This window comes from Macrotis lagotis, chromosome 1, assembly GCF_037893015.1.
Source record: "Macrotis lagotis isolate mMagLag1 chromosome 1, bilby.v1.9.chrom.fasta, whole genome shotgun sequence".
Classification (NCBI taxonomy): Eukaryota; Metazoa; Chordata; class Mammalia; order Peramelemorphia; family Peramelidae; genus Macrotis; species Macrotis lagotis.
Window position 1 is genome coordinate 791,526,428 of NC_133658.1, and position 18,469 is coordinate 791,544,896.

The following is an 18,469-nucleotide window of genomic DNA, read 5'->3' on the forward strand; positions in this document are numbered from 1 at the left end:
GTGATTAAAATACTCTTTGTGCTAGTTGTTTCTTTTCTCTGATCTGTGTCCCTCCCACCTGTTGGTCCTTTGAAACAAGAATTTAACTTAAAATTTTTGTATCCAGAATGAACGGCTTAAATCAAATCCTTGATTTACTCTGGGGATTGGAGGGAGGAAGTGGAAACTCCAAGATGCCATGGGATCACTGCTAGGGAGGCCATGGGGGAAAGGAGGTACAAAATAAGGTTGGTACAGAAGATAACCCCTCTGGGATATGTGACACCAGGAGGACTGAATGTACCAAATGGTGCCTTCTTATTTTAGCTAGGTATGTATTCATACTAAAAAGCACGTATCTCAGAGGAACTGAAGAACCACAAAAGTTATCAGAGCTCATTTGGAACTATGCCCAAAGGGCAACAAAAATGTGCATACCCTTTGACCCAGCAATACCACTACTGGGTCTATATCCTGAAGAGATGATGAAAAAGGGTTAAAAACATTACTTGTACAAAAATATTTATAGCAGCCCTGTTTGTGGTGGCAAAGAATTGAAAATCAAGTAAATATCCTTCAGTTGGGGAATGGCTTAGCAAACTGTGGTATATGTATGTCATGGAACACTATTGTTCTATTAGAAACCAGGGGGGACGGGATTTCAGGGAAGTCTGGAGGGATTTGCATGAACTCATGCTGAGTGAGATGAGCAGAACCAGAAAAACACTGTACACCCTAACAGCAACATGGGGGTGATATTCAACCCTGAAGGACTCGCTCATTCCATCAGTGCAACAATCGGGAACAATTTTGGGCTGTCTGCAAAGGAGAATGCCATCTGTATCCAGTTAAGGAGCTGTGGAGTTTGAACAAAGTTCAAGGACTATTCCCTTTAATTTAGAAAGAAACAGATATCTTATTGTCTGATCTTGTTACCTCTTAGCCTTCTTGTCTCTTCTTTAAGGATATGATTTCTCTCTCATCACACCCAATGTGGATCAAGGTACAACATGGAAACAAAGTAAAGACTGACAGATTGCTTTCTGTGGGAGGGTGGAGGAGGAAAGTAAGATTGAGGGGAAAATTGTAAAACTCAAATAATATCTTTAGTAAAAATAAATTTAACAAAAAGAAAGAGAAAATCTCAGGACAGTTTGATATGCACTCTAGATTTTGGGGAACATGGAATTTTTAGAGTTCAAGAAAGGATGAATAGGATAAATCTGTAGAGGAAATCAATTTTAATACTCTTAAAATAAAATGCTAACAACACATAATTATTTCTGTGAAAAAATAAAGTTATCTTAAAAGGAAAAAAAGTTATCAGAGCTCTTTAAATTTTGATATCCTGATTATTTCACCTTACCTACACTTATGTTTAATAGACTAGTTTAAGAGACTCATATGTTCAAATAAATCTAGGCTAGTTTTCTTTTGAATGTTATTTTATTTTATTTTTTTAATTACATGTGAAAATAATTTTCAACATTCATCTTTTTTGTAAGTTTTTGAGTTCCACATTTTTCTACCTCCCTCCCTTCCCTCACCCCTCCTCATGAAAGTGAGTAATCTGATATAGATTATACATGTACATATTTCTATATTAAACATTTTGTGAAAAAAGAATCTGAACTAAAAAAAGAAAAACATAAAACAAATTTTAGAAAGTGAAATAATTAGTATGCTTTGGTCTGCATTCAATAGCATATAGAGTTACTGTGAGCATAAAATGAAATATTTGCAAAGAGCTTTGCAACTTAAAGTATTACCTAAATGCCATTATTTTTAAATTTTTGAACATGAAATCCCAATATACATATTTACAAATTACATATGTGGATATATTTACATATTTAAAAATTACATGTATAGACTATGATACTAATTATATATATATTTACATATATATATATATATATATATATATATATATATATATATATATATATGATTACACTAGGGAACAGAGCCAAGATGGCAGTGTGAAGGCAGCATTTCCTGGGAACTCTCTGCCCCCAAAACTCCAAAGGCCAACAAATTATGGCTCTAACCAAAATTTAGAGGGGCAGAACCCACAGAAAAACTGAGTGATACATTTTCCCAGTCCAAGATAACTTAGAAGTTCAGCAAGAAAGGTGCCTTTCACCCAAGACCCGGAGTTGGAAAAAGCCCTGGTTGCAGCACAGCCCTGGAACAGCTTGAAGGGGCGGGGAGATAATTCTGCTACACCAGAATGAGTGTGGAGTGAGGGAGCACTGGCTGCTGAACCTGAAGTGAGAATCTGGAGAAAGCAGCCTGCACCCCCAGAGATGGTAAGGGGTCATGGAAGACTGCAGAGATTTCTCTGCTCTCCCTCTGGGTAGGACTTTGCTGTTTGCCTACACTCAGATCCAGTTGTAGTTTGGGCTTCCATACTAAGATACCAAGCAGGACTCCTCCTTACAGCTCCAGAGGGAAGTATGGGGGACCATCTACATATGAAAGCACAGGCAAGAGAGCATAAGACCTTGGAGGAATAAAGGTCCCAGGGGGATATCCCCCCCCCAAAAAAAAACCCTAAAGCCTTGGAAGTGCTGTGCATTGGTCTTGGGCTGAGGAAATGAGTAAACAACAGAAAAAGAAGAATCTGACCATAGAAAATTACTTCAGTCCTATGGAAGATTGAAACTTCCATATCCAAAAACCTCCAAGAGAAACAGAAAATGGACTCAGACTATGGATGAGCTCAAAAAAGACTGAAAAATTAAGGGAGGTGGAGGAAAATTAAGGGAGGTGGAGGAAAAATTGGGAGGAGAAATGAGAGTGATGCAGAAAAATCATGAAAACCAAATCAAAAGCTAGGTGAAAGAAATACAAAAAAAAAATCCTGAAGCAAATAATATATTAAAAACCAGTTTAGGCCTAATAAGATTACACTAAATAAAATTATACACGAAAATAGTAATTTAAAAAGATTTACACAAAAATAATCTTAGAAGAATGACATAAAGATGAGATAATTTTATTTTAAGATAAATTACTGTTTTTTTATTGCTTCCAATTGGCTTAAAAACTCTTTAAACTTTTTGCAATACTTTCTGAAATCCTGTACTTCTCTTGTCTTGTCTTAGAGATTCTAAAAAGTGGTAAGTTATCCATAATTGAATGAGAAAATTCCTACTTCTAGCTTCTTGCTGCTGGGGAATCAAAATTAAATTTATTTTTTCTACTTTTTAGGAGTACCTTTATATACTTTTCATTGTATTTAAATTGTTTCAAGTCTTCATTGTGTCAGTGTAAGCTATCTCTAATTTCTTTTAATTTTCCCCCTCTTTCCTTTTTGTCTCTGATCAACCCCAGCTAAGCCTTGCAAATCAGTGTTGTACTTCTCTTTACATATTGCTTCAGTATTCCACTTTCTAATACTTTTAATTTTTTAATCCTTTATCTCTCTACTTTCAAATTTTGTCCTAAACTATCATCAGAACTAATTTCCTTTTACTTCATTGAATCTCTTTTGCAAAATAGCAAAATGCTCTTACTCATTTCAGATTCATTATAAATCCTTGCTCTTTTCTGATAGAAATTGAAATTTCAAGACTTGCGGACTCTCATTTTGTCAAGTAAAAATGCTTCCAATATGGTTTCTTACTTAAGAACTTGCAAATAGATAACCTGTTTAGACTGATAATTTTTAATTTATCTAGGCAATTAAATTCTGATAAATCATTCACTGAAACCTATCCCAAGATGAAATTTTGCTTATTCCCAAATTACTTTTACTGTTGTTTTTATTTAAATGAATCTCTCTTTTTTTTCAAACTGGAGAAAAGAGATAAGAAAATAATACTTGTACTAGGTGATCTTAAGAACCAGATAAATTTCAAACTTCCTCCTAATAAAAATCTCTTCTTTTTTTCTCCCACTTTTAGAATCACTAGGGCAGAACTTTTTCCCCCAATTTTTTTAACATTTTTATTTAAAGTTTTTAGTTCCCAATTATATTCCTCCTCCCTCCCTGAGATGTTAAGCAATCAGATATAGGTTATACATGTGCAATTATGTAAAACATTTCCATATAAATCATTTTACACAAGAAAATTCAAATAAAAGAAAAAGAAAGTGAATAATAGCAAGCTTCTATCATTATTCAGTCATTATCAGTTCTTTCTCTGGAGTCAGATAGTGTGCTTCATCATATCTCCTTTGGAATTCTCTTGGATCATTGTATTACTGTTTACAACAGTCTCCTACATTCAAGTCTTTCCAGGTTTTTCTGAAATTATCCTGCTTGCCATTTCTTTTAGAACAATAATATTCAATACATATACAAATCATATATATATATATATAAACATACATAATAAATATACAATCATATACAATTCATGAAATCATAAACAGTTTGTTTAGCCAATCCCCAGTGTTGGACATTCTTTTGATTTACAGTTCTTAGCCACCACTAAAAGAGATGTCATTAATAATTTTGTACAAATAAGACTTTTTCCTTTTGGGAGGGGGATGTCTTTGCAATATAGATCTAACAGTGGTATTGCTGAATCAAAGATGTATATGCACAATTTTATCACCCTTTGGGCATAGTTCCAAATTGCTTTCCAGAATGGTTGGATCAGTTCACAGCTCCACTCAGAGATTAGTATCCCAGTTTTCTCACACCCCCTCCAACATCCAATATTTTTCTTTTTTGTAATATTAGCTAATCTGATGGAGTGAAATGTTTCCTCAGTTGTTTTAATTTGCATTTCTCTGATCTATAAATCAGAACATTTTTAGACTTGTTTCATATGACCATAGACAGTTTTGATTTCTTTGTCTCAAAACTGGTTGTTTATATTCTTTGACCATTTATCAATTGTGGAATGACTTGTATTTTTAAAAATTTGACCCAGTTCTCTATATGAGACCTCTCTCATAGATACTTACTGCAATTTTTTACCCTGATTTCCACTTTTCTTATAATTTTGGTTGCATTGGTTTTGTTTGGGTAAAAACTTTTAATTTTATACAATTAAATTATTTATTTTACAATTTTTAATGCTCTTTTTATTATTTTTAGACCTAAATTCTTCCCTTATCAATAAATGTCAGATAGGCTATGCCATACTCTTTTTATCTGATTATGGTATTACCATCTATGTATAAATCATGTACTCATTTTGACTTTATCTTGTTATACAGTGTGAGATATTGATCAATACCTAGTTTCTGTCACACTATTTTTCCATCTTTCCCAGGAGTTTTTGTTGAATAATGAGGTTTGGTTCCAAAAGATTGGGTCTTTGGGTTTATCATTTGCTAGGTTACTATAGTTATTTACGCTAATGTAATTTGTATCAAATCTATTCTACTGATCTGCCACTCTGTTTCTTAGCTAGTACCAGATTATTTTTATAATTTTCACTTTGAGATACAGTTTGAGATCTGGTATGGACTATATATCATCTTCTTTGGCATTTCTTTTCCCATTGATTCCCTTGATATCTTTTGAGTTTTTGTTCTTGTGACCAAAGTTTTAAACTGGATTCAGTTCTGTTAAAGAACTGAGCTTTCTCAAGTAGTAAAATTACTTTCCTCTTCCAATGCTATATTAATAAAATTTTTCCCTCTCAAGGGAAAGAGAGAGTAAGAGAGTGATCTTACATATATATGCAAATTCTGCTATACTTTCAACAATTCTAGTGAGCTGTAACAAAAAAAATAGAATATTTTGCATATATAAAAATATTAAAATAAAAGTCTTATTCAGAAATTCATATTAAATAGATTACACTTCAGTCATTAGTTAGGCTCTTCCAATATCATAAATTTCTCGAAGGGAGAAAGGATCTTCTATGTTCTCTCTGTCTCTGTCTGTCTCAGTCTCTGTGTCAGTCTGTTTGTCTCTCTCTCTCTCTCTCTCTCTCTCTCTCTGACTTGCCTCTGTTTTTCCAATTTGACCAGAATTAAGTTCATATATAGATGAAACTGGATCCTTTGAAATCTGAAACTTTGGACAGAAGAGTTCTCATTCTTTTCATCTTTTTCTGGCTGATCAAACCATGGGAAAAAAGGAGATGGCTAGATTTACCTAGTTACATAATATGAACAGATAATGCTTATAGTACATACTCTCCATATCTCCATAACATGAAACAAAAAAATAAATAAAAACAAATCTCTCTCTCTCTCTCTCTCTCTCTCTCTCTCTCTCTCTCTCTCTCTCTCTCTCTCTCCCTCCCTCCCTCTCCAGTAAAGATGAGGGTAGGGGGGAATCTTTTGCTGTAGTTCTAAATTTCCTTTTCAAGGAGTGCCATAGACATTTATGAATGATTTTATAAGTAGAGACAATTACCTTAACTCACAGATATTCAAAGAAAAATCAAGTGCTTTGAAAGAAAATTGTGCAGTACATCTTCTTGGTCAGTTTAAAAATTTTAAACATTTTTTTTGAGTAGAATACCAAGGACTTTTCTTATTCTGTTTAGCTTTATTTTTGAAGTCTTTGACATCAAAATCAACTTCTTGTTGTTCATTCATTTCAATTGTGTCTAATCTTTGTGACTCAATTTGGGGTTTTCCTTTTCCAACTCATTTTCCAGGTGAGGAAACTGAGGCACATAGGGTTAAGAGTCTTGCCCAGGGTCACATAGTTAGTATCTGAGACTAGATGTGAACTTATTTTCTCAACTCCAGACCCTGTACCCTATTCACTAAACTACCTGAGGTCATCTTATTAATGATTATAACTTAAGGACCTAGCCTTTCTACCAAGTCTAAACCAGAAAGTAGCTTAAAACAATTGGGGGGATCTCAATAATTTATACTAGGACTTTGACCCCAAAATGGGAGTGTCTTCCTGATTTAAGCTAACCACAGCCTGAATCAGAACAACTATACATAGGGGCTACACAATAGTGGGATTTTTCAGATAATGTACACCTCTTATCAGATTCTGAAGCATTTGAATAGATAAGGGATATGTTATCTTCAGATTGTCCTCTGGACTCTCAGACTTATTCTTTCACTCAAGTCTGACACTGGCAGAACAGGTATGTTTTCATAATTAATATGACCATCAAATTCAGCCTCAGTCATTTAATAATTGCCTAGCTATGTGACCTTGGACAAGTCACTTAATCCCATTGCCTTAAATTAAAAAAAAGGTAAATAATTAATGTGATCAACCACCTAATTAAAGAAAGAGCATCTCTGCCTAATTGGGGTGGGGGGAGGCTAGAAGAAACGTAGGATGAGAGCAGGGCAAGGTCTTCTATCCAGACTTGGCATCAATGGAGAATGAGGAGGTCCACTATCAAGACATCAAGCTCATGTATCTAGCCCCATGCCTTTTATTATCCATAAGATAAGTCTAGACAGAATCTTTTAATCAATGGTTTCTATAATTTAAGAAGCATCCTGATGAAAAAAAGTTATGAGGTAAAAAATTATTTGAAACCAGAAAAAATAATCACATTTTGAGTTACCAAGATATACCCTGATTTCAGTTTGATTTTTTATGGACAAATTTAAAGGCAAAATGACTCTTACCACACGTTCAGAGTGGAAGTAAAAAATCAAAATCCACTCACCATAGTCTCATTGGGTAAAATCCTACCTAGGGCACTCTAGCTATTCTGGATGGTAGAGAACTCAGCCACTTTTAGGGGGTGTTCCAGGCATTCTACTTTCGACATCAAGTTGATGGGGAATTTTCAGCCTGTGTTCTTGGAGAGCTTAGGAGAAATCTCACCCACTGGCTAGTAGGGAGGGCAAATAACTTGAGTAGCCAAACTGAAAAGAATTAGATTTATTAATATGGTAAGGAAGACTGTTTGGAATAGTAGCAGCTTCAGATTGCTAGAGCACAGATTTGGTTTTTAAAGATTTTTCATGTCCATTTATAGTATATAGCCAATGAACAACATTATGTAGTAGCACTTTAGGATAGATAAGGAAAGTTTTTATATAAGAGATAAGATAATTAGGTGAAGAATCAGCCAAGAGAAAAGGGGGTGGTGTTGCTGAAAGAATATATGCCTTGCATCTGATAGAGTTTTTTAATGGAATGGGAATACATTTCTTGTTCAAGGGCAGGAAATAAATGGAGGTGGTCAAATAATTTTACAATTCTTAAAGTAGTCTATTTGGTCCAGTTATGTGGCACAGATAGCCCTGGAGTCAGGAAGATCTGAATTCAAATTCAGCCTTAGACACTTAATAATTGCCTAGCTGGGTGACATTGGTCAAATCATTTAACCCCATTGCCTTAAATAAATAAAATTTTTTAAAAAGAAGTCCATTTGCATTATTACACTGTTGGTGGAGCTGTGAACTCATCCAACCTTTCTAGAGAGAAATTTGGAACTACACACAAAGGGCAAAAAAAATGTGCATACCCTTTGATCCAGCAATACTACTACTGGGTCTATACTTCAAAGAAATGATGAAAAAGGGTAAAAACATGACTTGTACAAAAATATTCATAGCAGCCCTCTTTGTGGTGGCAAAGAATTGGAAATCAAGTAAATGTCCTTCAATTGGGGAATGGCTTAGCAAATTGTGGTATATGTATGTCACGGAACACTATTGTTCTATTAGAAACCAGGAGGAACCAGAATTCAGGGAAGCCTGGAGGGATTTGCATGAACTGATGCTGAACGAGATGATCAGAACCAGAAAAACACTATACACCCTAACAGCAGCATGGGGGTGACGATCAACCTTAATAGACTTGCTCATTCCATCAGTGCAACAATCAGGGACAATTTTGAGCTGTCTGCAATGGAGAATACCATCTGTATCCAGAGAAGGAACCATGGAGATCGAACAAAGTTCAAGGACTATTCTCTTTAGAAAAAAAAACCCAGTTATCTTATTGTCTGATCTTGTTATCTCTTATACTTTTTGTTTCTTCCTAAAGGATATGATTTCTCTCTCATCACACTCAATTTGGATCAATGTGCAACATGGAAACAAAGTAAAGACTGACAAATTGCCTTCTGTGGGGGGTGGGGGGAGGGAAGTAAGATTGGGGGAAAATTGTAAAACTCAAAATAAATAAAATCTTTAATAAAAAAAAGAAGTCTATTTCATCTAAGATAATAACTCTTTAGACAAAACTTCAAGTGTCTCTCACTCAGGTATAATAAATAATTTTTACCAAAGCAAATGAGAAAATCTATTTTATTGTTTCTTTAAATGATTTGTTATATTTTATTTCTCTACTTTGTTATTTTTGTAAGAGTGGATATGACTGGGTGATATTGTTTTGTTTTGCCCAAGATAATGTATGTCCAAAGAGGTCTATCTAGACACAGAGAAGCAAAAAAAATAGATATCTCCTCTCCCACCAAGGAATATTTTGATTTCTGCCAGGAAGCAAAATAGGATGTTGGTGTCAGAGTCTGGCCATTCTACTCTTCTCAGAGAGAGGATGTACTGGGCTAGAATCGAATCTCTCTGTTCCCTATTATTAGTTTAGGGGATGTAATTTCTAGATTTGAGATAAACTCCTGATTATTATTCCTTAATGGAGAAGGGGGTATACCAAGGTTTGACCCCCTTCAATGAATGCAAATAGCAAATAAACTTATTTATCCAAGTCAATAGCAAAACCAAAATCAGAGAATGTACACTTAGATGAATGTATACAGATAATACACAGAATAAACAAGTTCTCACATTAAAAGATAAAGAGAGTGAGAGAAGAAGAAGAAGAAGAAAGAAGAGAGAGAGAGAGAGAGAGAGAGAGAGAGAGAGAGAGAGAGAGAGAGATCTCACACAATAGAAATTCCCCAAATTTCAGTGTAGCAAGTTGGTGATAGGGATATGATGGAGACTACTAGCTCCTCTCATGTCAACTTCTTCCCAGAATCACTCTCCCTTCTTAGACTTGAAGCAATTTCTCCAACTAAACTGGAAGCCAGAAGAGTTCAGAATCTTTCTTCTTTCCTGCTTTCACCAACTTAGGCACCACCCTTCCCTCACACAGATTTATGACTTTGAATCAGCTCAGTCCTGACTCTGCAGACTTAATCTTTTCTCCCCACTTTTCAATTTCCTTTTATGTATTTTCTTCCTCCTATTAGAAAGTAAGCTCCTTGAGGATATATGGTTTCATTTGTGTTTATATTCCTAGCCCACAATTCAATACTTGGCACATAATAAGGGTTTATTGACAGTTGGTTTGACTTGACTATACTTATTCAATAATAATATTCATTTTCCCCATTCCATCCAATTATGTGAATATTTTTCCTGAAATTCTGTTAGTAAGGTTTCATCTTCTTTAATGTCAATCAGTTTTCTTGAAAACTAAATAGAAAATGTTTAATTTTTTATATTTTTATTCATCAGTCATTCCTGATTGATTGGTCCCATCATCCACCAGCTCCTCTCTGTCTATAATTCCTTTAAAGAGATTGTAGTCACTATCTATACTGACTAGAACTGGATACTAGTCTCCTGTGGTGAAATATGTGTGTGCAATCTGGAAGGAGACAGGTAGGTGTTTCTCTGACTGCTTATCAGATCTCTGGAATTCCTGAAGGCCAAGATATCTTTCTAAAGCAAAAATTATCCTTGTGAGTCAAAAGCAATGATCAAAAAAGTCAAAAAAAGAATGAGACAGAGACAGAAGAGAGAAAGAGACACAGTCAGAAAGAGATAGAGACAGAGACAAAGTGACAGAGATTGAGATATCAGAGATTCCCTTAGAGACATAGGGAGATTCAGAGAATCGAGAACCAGAGACCCAGAAAGAGTCTCACAGAGAGATAGGAAGAAAAAATGCAAGGATTAATGCAGAAAGACAAGTACATGACCAGAGAGAAAGAGACATGAAATTCCTTCAGGGTATGGAATATGCATGAGGGCAGAACTGGGGGAAACAGCTTGGTGAAGGAGGAAGAAGGTAACAAGGGATAGCAAGACCTAGGTCAGTTCTATGAAAGAAACTCAGAACATCTTTTCTGTGTCAATATTTGCCCTCTGAGGTTAGACACCATTGCTAGCCATTTGAGTGTACAGAGAGAATGTGACTGATGTTGAATGTCCCAGCAGCAGGATAGAAGGTCTCCCTATGGCAGATGCTAACACCTTCATTGAAGGATTCACTTCAGAATACATGACAAATGAAAAGGGCAGAAATTTCCCTGACTGACTTTCAAGAGTATTGAAAAGAATTTGCCCTTAAGATAAAGCTCCTTCCAATGATTTTAGAGAATAGAAAATCATCTAGGAGTCAGAGAAAAGAGGAAGCCTGAGCTATGGAAAGAAACATATAAAGAGACCTATGTATGCAAAATTATTTGTAGCAGGTTTTTTTGTGGTGGCAAAAAAATTGGAAATTGAGGGGATGCTGAACAAATTATGGTGTATGCTTGTAATGGAATATTATTGTGCTATAAAAAAATGACAAGCAAACAAATTTTTTAAAAATCTAGAAAGCCTTATTTTTGTTTTCTTTGGTTTTTTTCCTTGGTTTGGGCAAGGCAAATGAGGTTAAGTGACTTGCCCAAGGTCATACAACTAAGTATAAATTGTGTGAGATTGGATTTGAACTCAGGTCCTCCTGATTTACTTAGCTGTCACAAAATCTAGAAAGCCTACATGAACTGATACAAAGTGAAGAAAGTAGAACCAGGAGAACATTGTACAAGTGACAGCATTATTGTATGATGAAGAACTATGAATGACTTAACTATACTCAGTTATGCAATGATCCAAGATAATCCCAGTGGACATATGATGAAAAATGCTATATGCTATCTACTTCCAGAATCCCAGAATTGAAACATAATATTTTTTGGTCTCTCTCTCTCTCTCTCTCTCTCTCTCTCCCCACCCCCCTCCTCTACACTCTGCCCCAACATGCTCTCATTCTCAAATCTTCTTGCAGAAAATCACTAATATGGAAATGTTTTAAGATTGCACATTCATAATTTAAATTGTTTACTGTCTTAGAAAGAGGCAAAGGATGGAGAGACAAAATTTGGAATTTAAAATTTAAAAAAAGTTAAAGTATTATTTAAAAATAAAATTTTAAAAATTAAAGCAAAAAAAGGAAAATATAAAAACCTAGGAAGACATAAACTGATACAGAGAGAAGTGAGCAATACAACACTATACACAATAACAGCATTATTGTAACATTGATCAACTATGAAAGACTTCACTACTCTCATCAATACACTGATTCACAACAATTCAAAAGGATTTATGATAAAAATGCTGCCTACCTTCAGAGAGAAAATTGATCAACTCTGACAGCAATTTAAAGAATATACTTTTGTTAAATGAAATTGTTTATATCTGTTTGGATACTAGTCAAGCTTCTATTGCTTATTGTGATCCATGAATGAAAAATGACTGCATCAAGCCTTATGCTATAACTGGTGGAATTTGTTATTTAATGTAAAAGCCTGGCATTATGAGAAATTTTATTCTATGGTTTGACTTTAGGTATCGTTTGATGGATCATTAAATCAGTGATCACCATGAAGAAGGATTGCTACAAGCTAAGGTCACAAGCTACTCAGAGGAAATGAGATCCTTAATGGCATAAGTAAAAGATAAATTCTGGGAAGAAGGCTGACTGGAGGGATAAATTTTGGTCTCAGTTCAAGATAGGTTCCTTCTGACTCAGCTTACCCATTGTGTTCCTTTGAAAAGGCATGTCTCCCGCCTGGTTATTTTTGAAGCCTGGTTATGAAAGGAAATGTATTGTGACTGTATAACTGACAGCCACCGGTGACACTTAACTGAAGTCAAACAGAGCTAAGGATATTTGATCCTACTGGATATGTGCTGAGTATGGAGGACTAAACTGACCTTGTTTTAATCATGTCCCAGCTTTTTCTCTCTTTAACAGATTTCCATAATTACAGCCAGTAGCCAATGAAAGACAAGAGTGCATGCACTATATGACCTGGTATCACACAATGTTTCTTTACATATTGACAAGACTAATGCTGTCTTTTTTTTTATTTTTGCAAGACAATGAGGTTAAGTGACTTGCCCAAGGTCACACATCTAAGTCTTAAGTGTCTAAAGCTGGATTTGAACTTGGGTCCTCCTGACTCCAGGGTCAGAGCTCTATTCACTGTGCCACCTAGCTACCCCCTCCCCAATGCTGTCTTGATTGGGAGCTATCATATGATCAATGCTAGATACACTGAAGAAACCACCAATTACCAAAGGAATATTGTTTCATTAGCCACATTTCCCTGTATTATTGTTGTTCTTCCTCTTGCTTTTGCTGTATGTATAATAACAGCTCCTAAAAGATTGGATTCTGGACTGAGTGTATTATGGAAAAGAAGCCATGGATACAGAAGGTCCCTAAGAATCTTGTCTCCCCAGGATCTTTCCCTAAGTGAGGCTCCTGACTTTTCTTCTTACAGTCCCTGATACTCATTCCATCCTTGATCAGTCTTACTAATTTTCTGACCCCACTGGCCTGCTTAATCTCCCTTTAAAGTTTGTCTCCTTCAAGCTACAGACCATACATCTCAAAGTAGCTGGCAACCCCTTGTAGCCTATTACAATTGATTTATTAAAATATAACAAATCTAATATAGATTCTCCCACTATAGTTCATTACGAGTGCACACTAAAACTGTAGATATGTACTCACTTCTTTTTCCCATTTCAAGGTAGGTGTATCCCAAATAATCAGTATTTTGAATGTTCACTGTCACTTCTAGAGATGAACAAAATCATCTATGTGGTCAACTAAGTCTGTCTCCTTCCTATGTTCTGTTTGTCATTTTGTTTGTTTCCTCCTGAGAAGGAGGAGAGGTTGAGACAGAGGGTAAAGCACATCTTGAAGTATGATATGACCTGAAGTCAATCTTTGGACCGTGTCTCTCTTGCCCCTGGCTGATTGCCTCCTCACAGCCTGTGTCTGCATGTTGCTTGTAAAGACCTTCCTTCCCATGTGCTAACAGTCCTTAAAGAACCTCAGTAGTCTCCTAGAACCTGAAGGATCCTTGGTGTTTCTTCATGTCTTTAAATGCAGCTACTGCATGGTTGGTGACCAGAGGTTCTCCAGCTCTCTTCCTTAGGGGACATTGAGGTTGCCATAGAAAAAGCTGATTTCATGAACAGTCTGAAGTCATCTCTCATTGGTATTTCTCAGACTATACAGACAAGGAAGGAATTCTCTACTTGGTGGAGAAGAGGCTAAATACATCTGTGGGTTTTCAAGGTTAATCATACTCTTCTTCCTTACCTAATCTAAATTTGTCAAGATACAGTTTTTCTATAATTATGCATAAAACTTTCTATGTCCTTCTCAAATGGCAAGTTGTGAGGAATGGGCTGCTTGCCTCTGGGGTAATGGGGCCTGAATAAATTGTCTGAATGGCATACTCTGAGCACTCAATTTCTATTAAAGTAATACACTTGCCTCACCCAGCTCACTCCAGCCCTCGGTTCTCACTGCTGTTCCTGCCAAAAAGATAGAATACAAAGGTGGATCAGTGACTGAAGACCTGGGGACCATACTGTCTGTCCTGGGATAGGAACATAATCCTCAATCAGTCAATTAACAAGGATTCCTGGATAACCTACTATGTGTTCAGAATGGTATGAATCAGAAAGATTTATGAAACCATCTTCTCCACTTCCAAAAAACTTATAATCTAGTTCAGGAAATAACTGGTTGAAACATGAAACAAATAGAGAATGTCTACCTTCAACATGAATTTATTAATAACTACCAGAGGAAGCTAAATTCTACAGTGGATTAAACACCAGACTTGGTGTCAGGAAGCCCTGAGTTCAAATCCAGCTTCAGGTATGAGTTAATTTGTGATTCTGGGCAAGTCCCTTGACCTATTTCTTCCACTGTTTCCTCAACTGTAAAATGGAGATAATAATGGTACCTATCTCTCCAGGATAATTGTGAGGATCAATTTGTAAAATGTATGTGTGTATGTCTGTGTGTGTATTTATGCATATGCTAATAACACAAGATTCACACAATTCACATGCATACAGATACACACATGTATACAAATTCATATAATACATACACATATACATATATGTGTATATATGATATATATTTATTTATTTACTTATTCCTTTCTCTTCCCCTACTCTGTGACAGGTACCACAATGCAAGAGATAGAAAATAACCTTTAAAGTCAAGAATGATCTGATACACACTGGCTGGGTGACCTGGACAACTGCTTTAACCTCTAAAATCTTCCAGGTAATTCTCTAAGATTATAGCTTGAAGAACAGCTTCTTTTCTACTTAGTAGGGGGGAATTATCTCACCTGGAGTTTCCTATTCCCATGAATCAAACTCCAGAACAAAAAAAGATACAAAACTGGTCTGGTGCTGAACAGTAGGAAAGCCCCACCTCCCAGTTCTACAGTCTCTTCTCCTACCATGATCTAATCTGCTCCACTCTACCTCAGCTACACACATAAGAATGGTTATGTTTTATGTCTTACTATCACTCATAAATATTCTGCTATTGTGTTCATTCACTCCAAAATTCCATTATCTAAAGGATTTTATCTTTTATTATTCTACTATTCCATTTTTACCCTTTTACTCATTGAAACCTCCAATCCTTCCATCATTCAATAGTCACCCATGCTGTCACCTGCACTGGCTACCTTCTTCTCTGTTCTTTATCTCATCTCCCTGAGAAACCAGTAAAAATCTACAATATTATTATCTCTTCAATCCTTTACCATTTTGTTGTATTGTCAATGGATTATTCTCACCATCTTCCTCCTTCTTGCTTATTCCTGTGCTTTTGTATGAAAAAGAGAATTCTATATTTGATCTTGAAGGTAATTTTCTTTATTTATACATTATCTCTTTATTGTTGTTAGGTCTTTTCAATTGATTCTGACTCTCTGTGACCCCATTTGGAGTTTTCTTAGCAGAGACACAGGAGTGGTTTGCATTTTCTTCTCCAGCTCATTTTACAGATGAGGAAACTGAGGCAGACAGGGTGAAGTAATTTACCCAAGATCACATAGCTAGTAAGTGTCTGAGGTCAGATTTGAACTCAGGAAGATAAGTCTTCTGAGTACAGCACCATCTATCTGTCCTACACATTGTCTCTACCATTAGAATATTCCTTGAGGGCAAGGATGGACTTCTGTTTTATATCCCTAAGCACCAAAGCATAGTGTCTGACGCATAAATAAAGGCTAAAATAAAAGTTTCTTAACTGGCTTCATGGAGGACTTCTGACTTGAGCAGTACCTTAAAGGATGGCTAGATTGAAGCATTGTTGTTGTTTCCAAGTCATTCAGTCCTGTCTAACTCTATGTGTTCTGTGGACTTGACTGTTCATGGAGTTTTCTTGACAGACACTAGAGTAGTTTGTCATTTCCTTCTCCAGTGGAGCCAGTGGATTAAGGTAAACAGAGGTTAAATGATTTGCCCAGGATTACACATCAAGGAAGTGTCAAGGATTGAATTTGAACTCAAATCTTCCTGACTCCAGCCCAGGTGCTCTATCCATTAAGACTCAGGTGTAGGCTGCTCTATAGATTGCACTGAGTTGACTGGAATTTAAATATAAACAGTTGACTTTTGTCATTTAAGACATAATGAGAGTTCCCAATTCTAGAAAATTCCTAAGAAAATCTAGTATGAAGAAAATAGGAAGAAGTGGTCAAACTTCTAAACTAGTGAGTGGGTCAAAGAACATATCATAGAAACAATTAGTAACTATGTAAAAAAAAGTGATAATGATGAAACAATATACCAAAATTTCTGAGATGCAGCTAAAGCAATCATCAGTAGGAAAATCATATTTTTATAATCAAGTATTAACAAAATAAAAAAGAAAAGATTAATGAATTAAATATGCATTTAGGAAATTAGAGAATCAACAAATTAAACAAGTCAGAAATCAGCATGGAAAAAAGAGATGTTTAACAATAGAGAGGAAATAGATAATTAGAAACAAAAAATTCCATAGAAATGATGAAAAAAAACCCTAAAAGTTGATATTTTTAACAGACTCATGAAATTGATAAATCTCATTAAACTGATTAAAACTAAGAGAGCAGAAAATCAAATCAATAAAATAAGATAATAAATAAAATAAGAAATCAACAAGGGGAAATCACAAGCCAAACCAGAAAAAAAATAAAAGCAATAATAAGAACATATTAGAGGGCCAGTTAGGTGGTACAGCGGATAGAGCACTGGTACTGGAGTCAGGAGGACCTTAGTTCAAATCTGGTCTCAGACATTTAATATTTACCTAGCTGTGTGACCTTGGACAAGTCATTTAACACCATTGTCTTGCCCCCCAACTTTTTTTAAAGAACATATTGGGCTAACAATCCCAAGGGCACAAAAGAATAGAGGAATGCCTTTAAAAATACTGAATTCATCAGAATAACAAATAGAGATCTTAAATAACATGATCTAATAAAAGTAAATAGATTTAGTGGTAAAGTAACTACTAAACAGACAAAGAAACCTGAATTTGATGGATTGACAGGAGAATTTTATCAAATTTTAAATCATATTAAAAATCAAGATATCTAAAACTACATGATCATCTCAATAGATGCAGAAAAAGTCTTCAAAAAATATTTATGCTAAAAATTATACAAAGTATATGCATAGAAATACCATTATAAATATGTGTCCAAAGGCAAGAATCATATGCAATCAGGATATAATAAAAAAAAAAACCCTTTTCTAGTAAATATAAATGTGAAGCAAGGAAGCCTACTCTTCTACTTATTATTGATATAATTATGGGAATACTAACAATAGCAATAAGATAAGATAGAAGAATAAAGATGAAAAGGAAATAAAACTTTATTTGTTGATTGTATGGTGGATTACTTGAAAAATCCTAGGGAATCAGCAAAGATAGTAATTTATAGTATTTGAAAATAATAAAAAGCTTCAGCAAAGTCACAGATTATAAAATAAATCCTCAATCATCAGCAGTTTTACTATTTAATAATAACAAAACACAAGAAGCAATAATAGAAAGGTAATGCCATTTCAAATAATTACAAAATGCATAAAATATCTGGGGATCCATCTCCCAAAGCACAAAAGACTTTTATAGATTCACTATAAAACATTTCTTAAAGAATTAAAGAATAACTTTACATAGCTAAAGGAATATTCAATGCTCATAGCTAGGCTGTGCTAATATAACAAAAATGACAGCATAAAAATTAATTTATATTTTCAATGCTATGTCAATTAAATTACCAAGAGTATTTTAACAGAATTTGATTTAAAAAAATAGAAAAATTCATTTGGAAGAACAAAAGATCTAGAATGTCAATGGATATGAAGAAAAAAGTAATAATTAAGGAGGACTAGCTTTTAGATCTTAAACTATATTATAAAGCAACAGTCATCAAAACCATCTAGTATGGATTTAAAAAAATAGACAGATCAATAGAACAGACAAGACAAGGGGGATTAAGAAACAGGATTGACCTAATATTTGAAGATGTGGAAAAGATACCCAAGGAAAAACTCCCTATTTGAT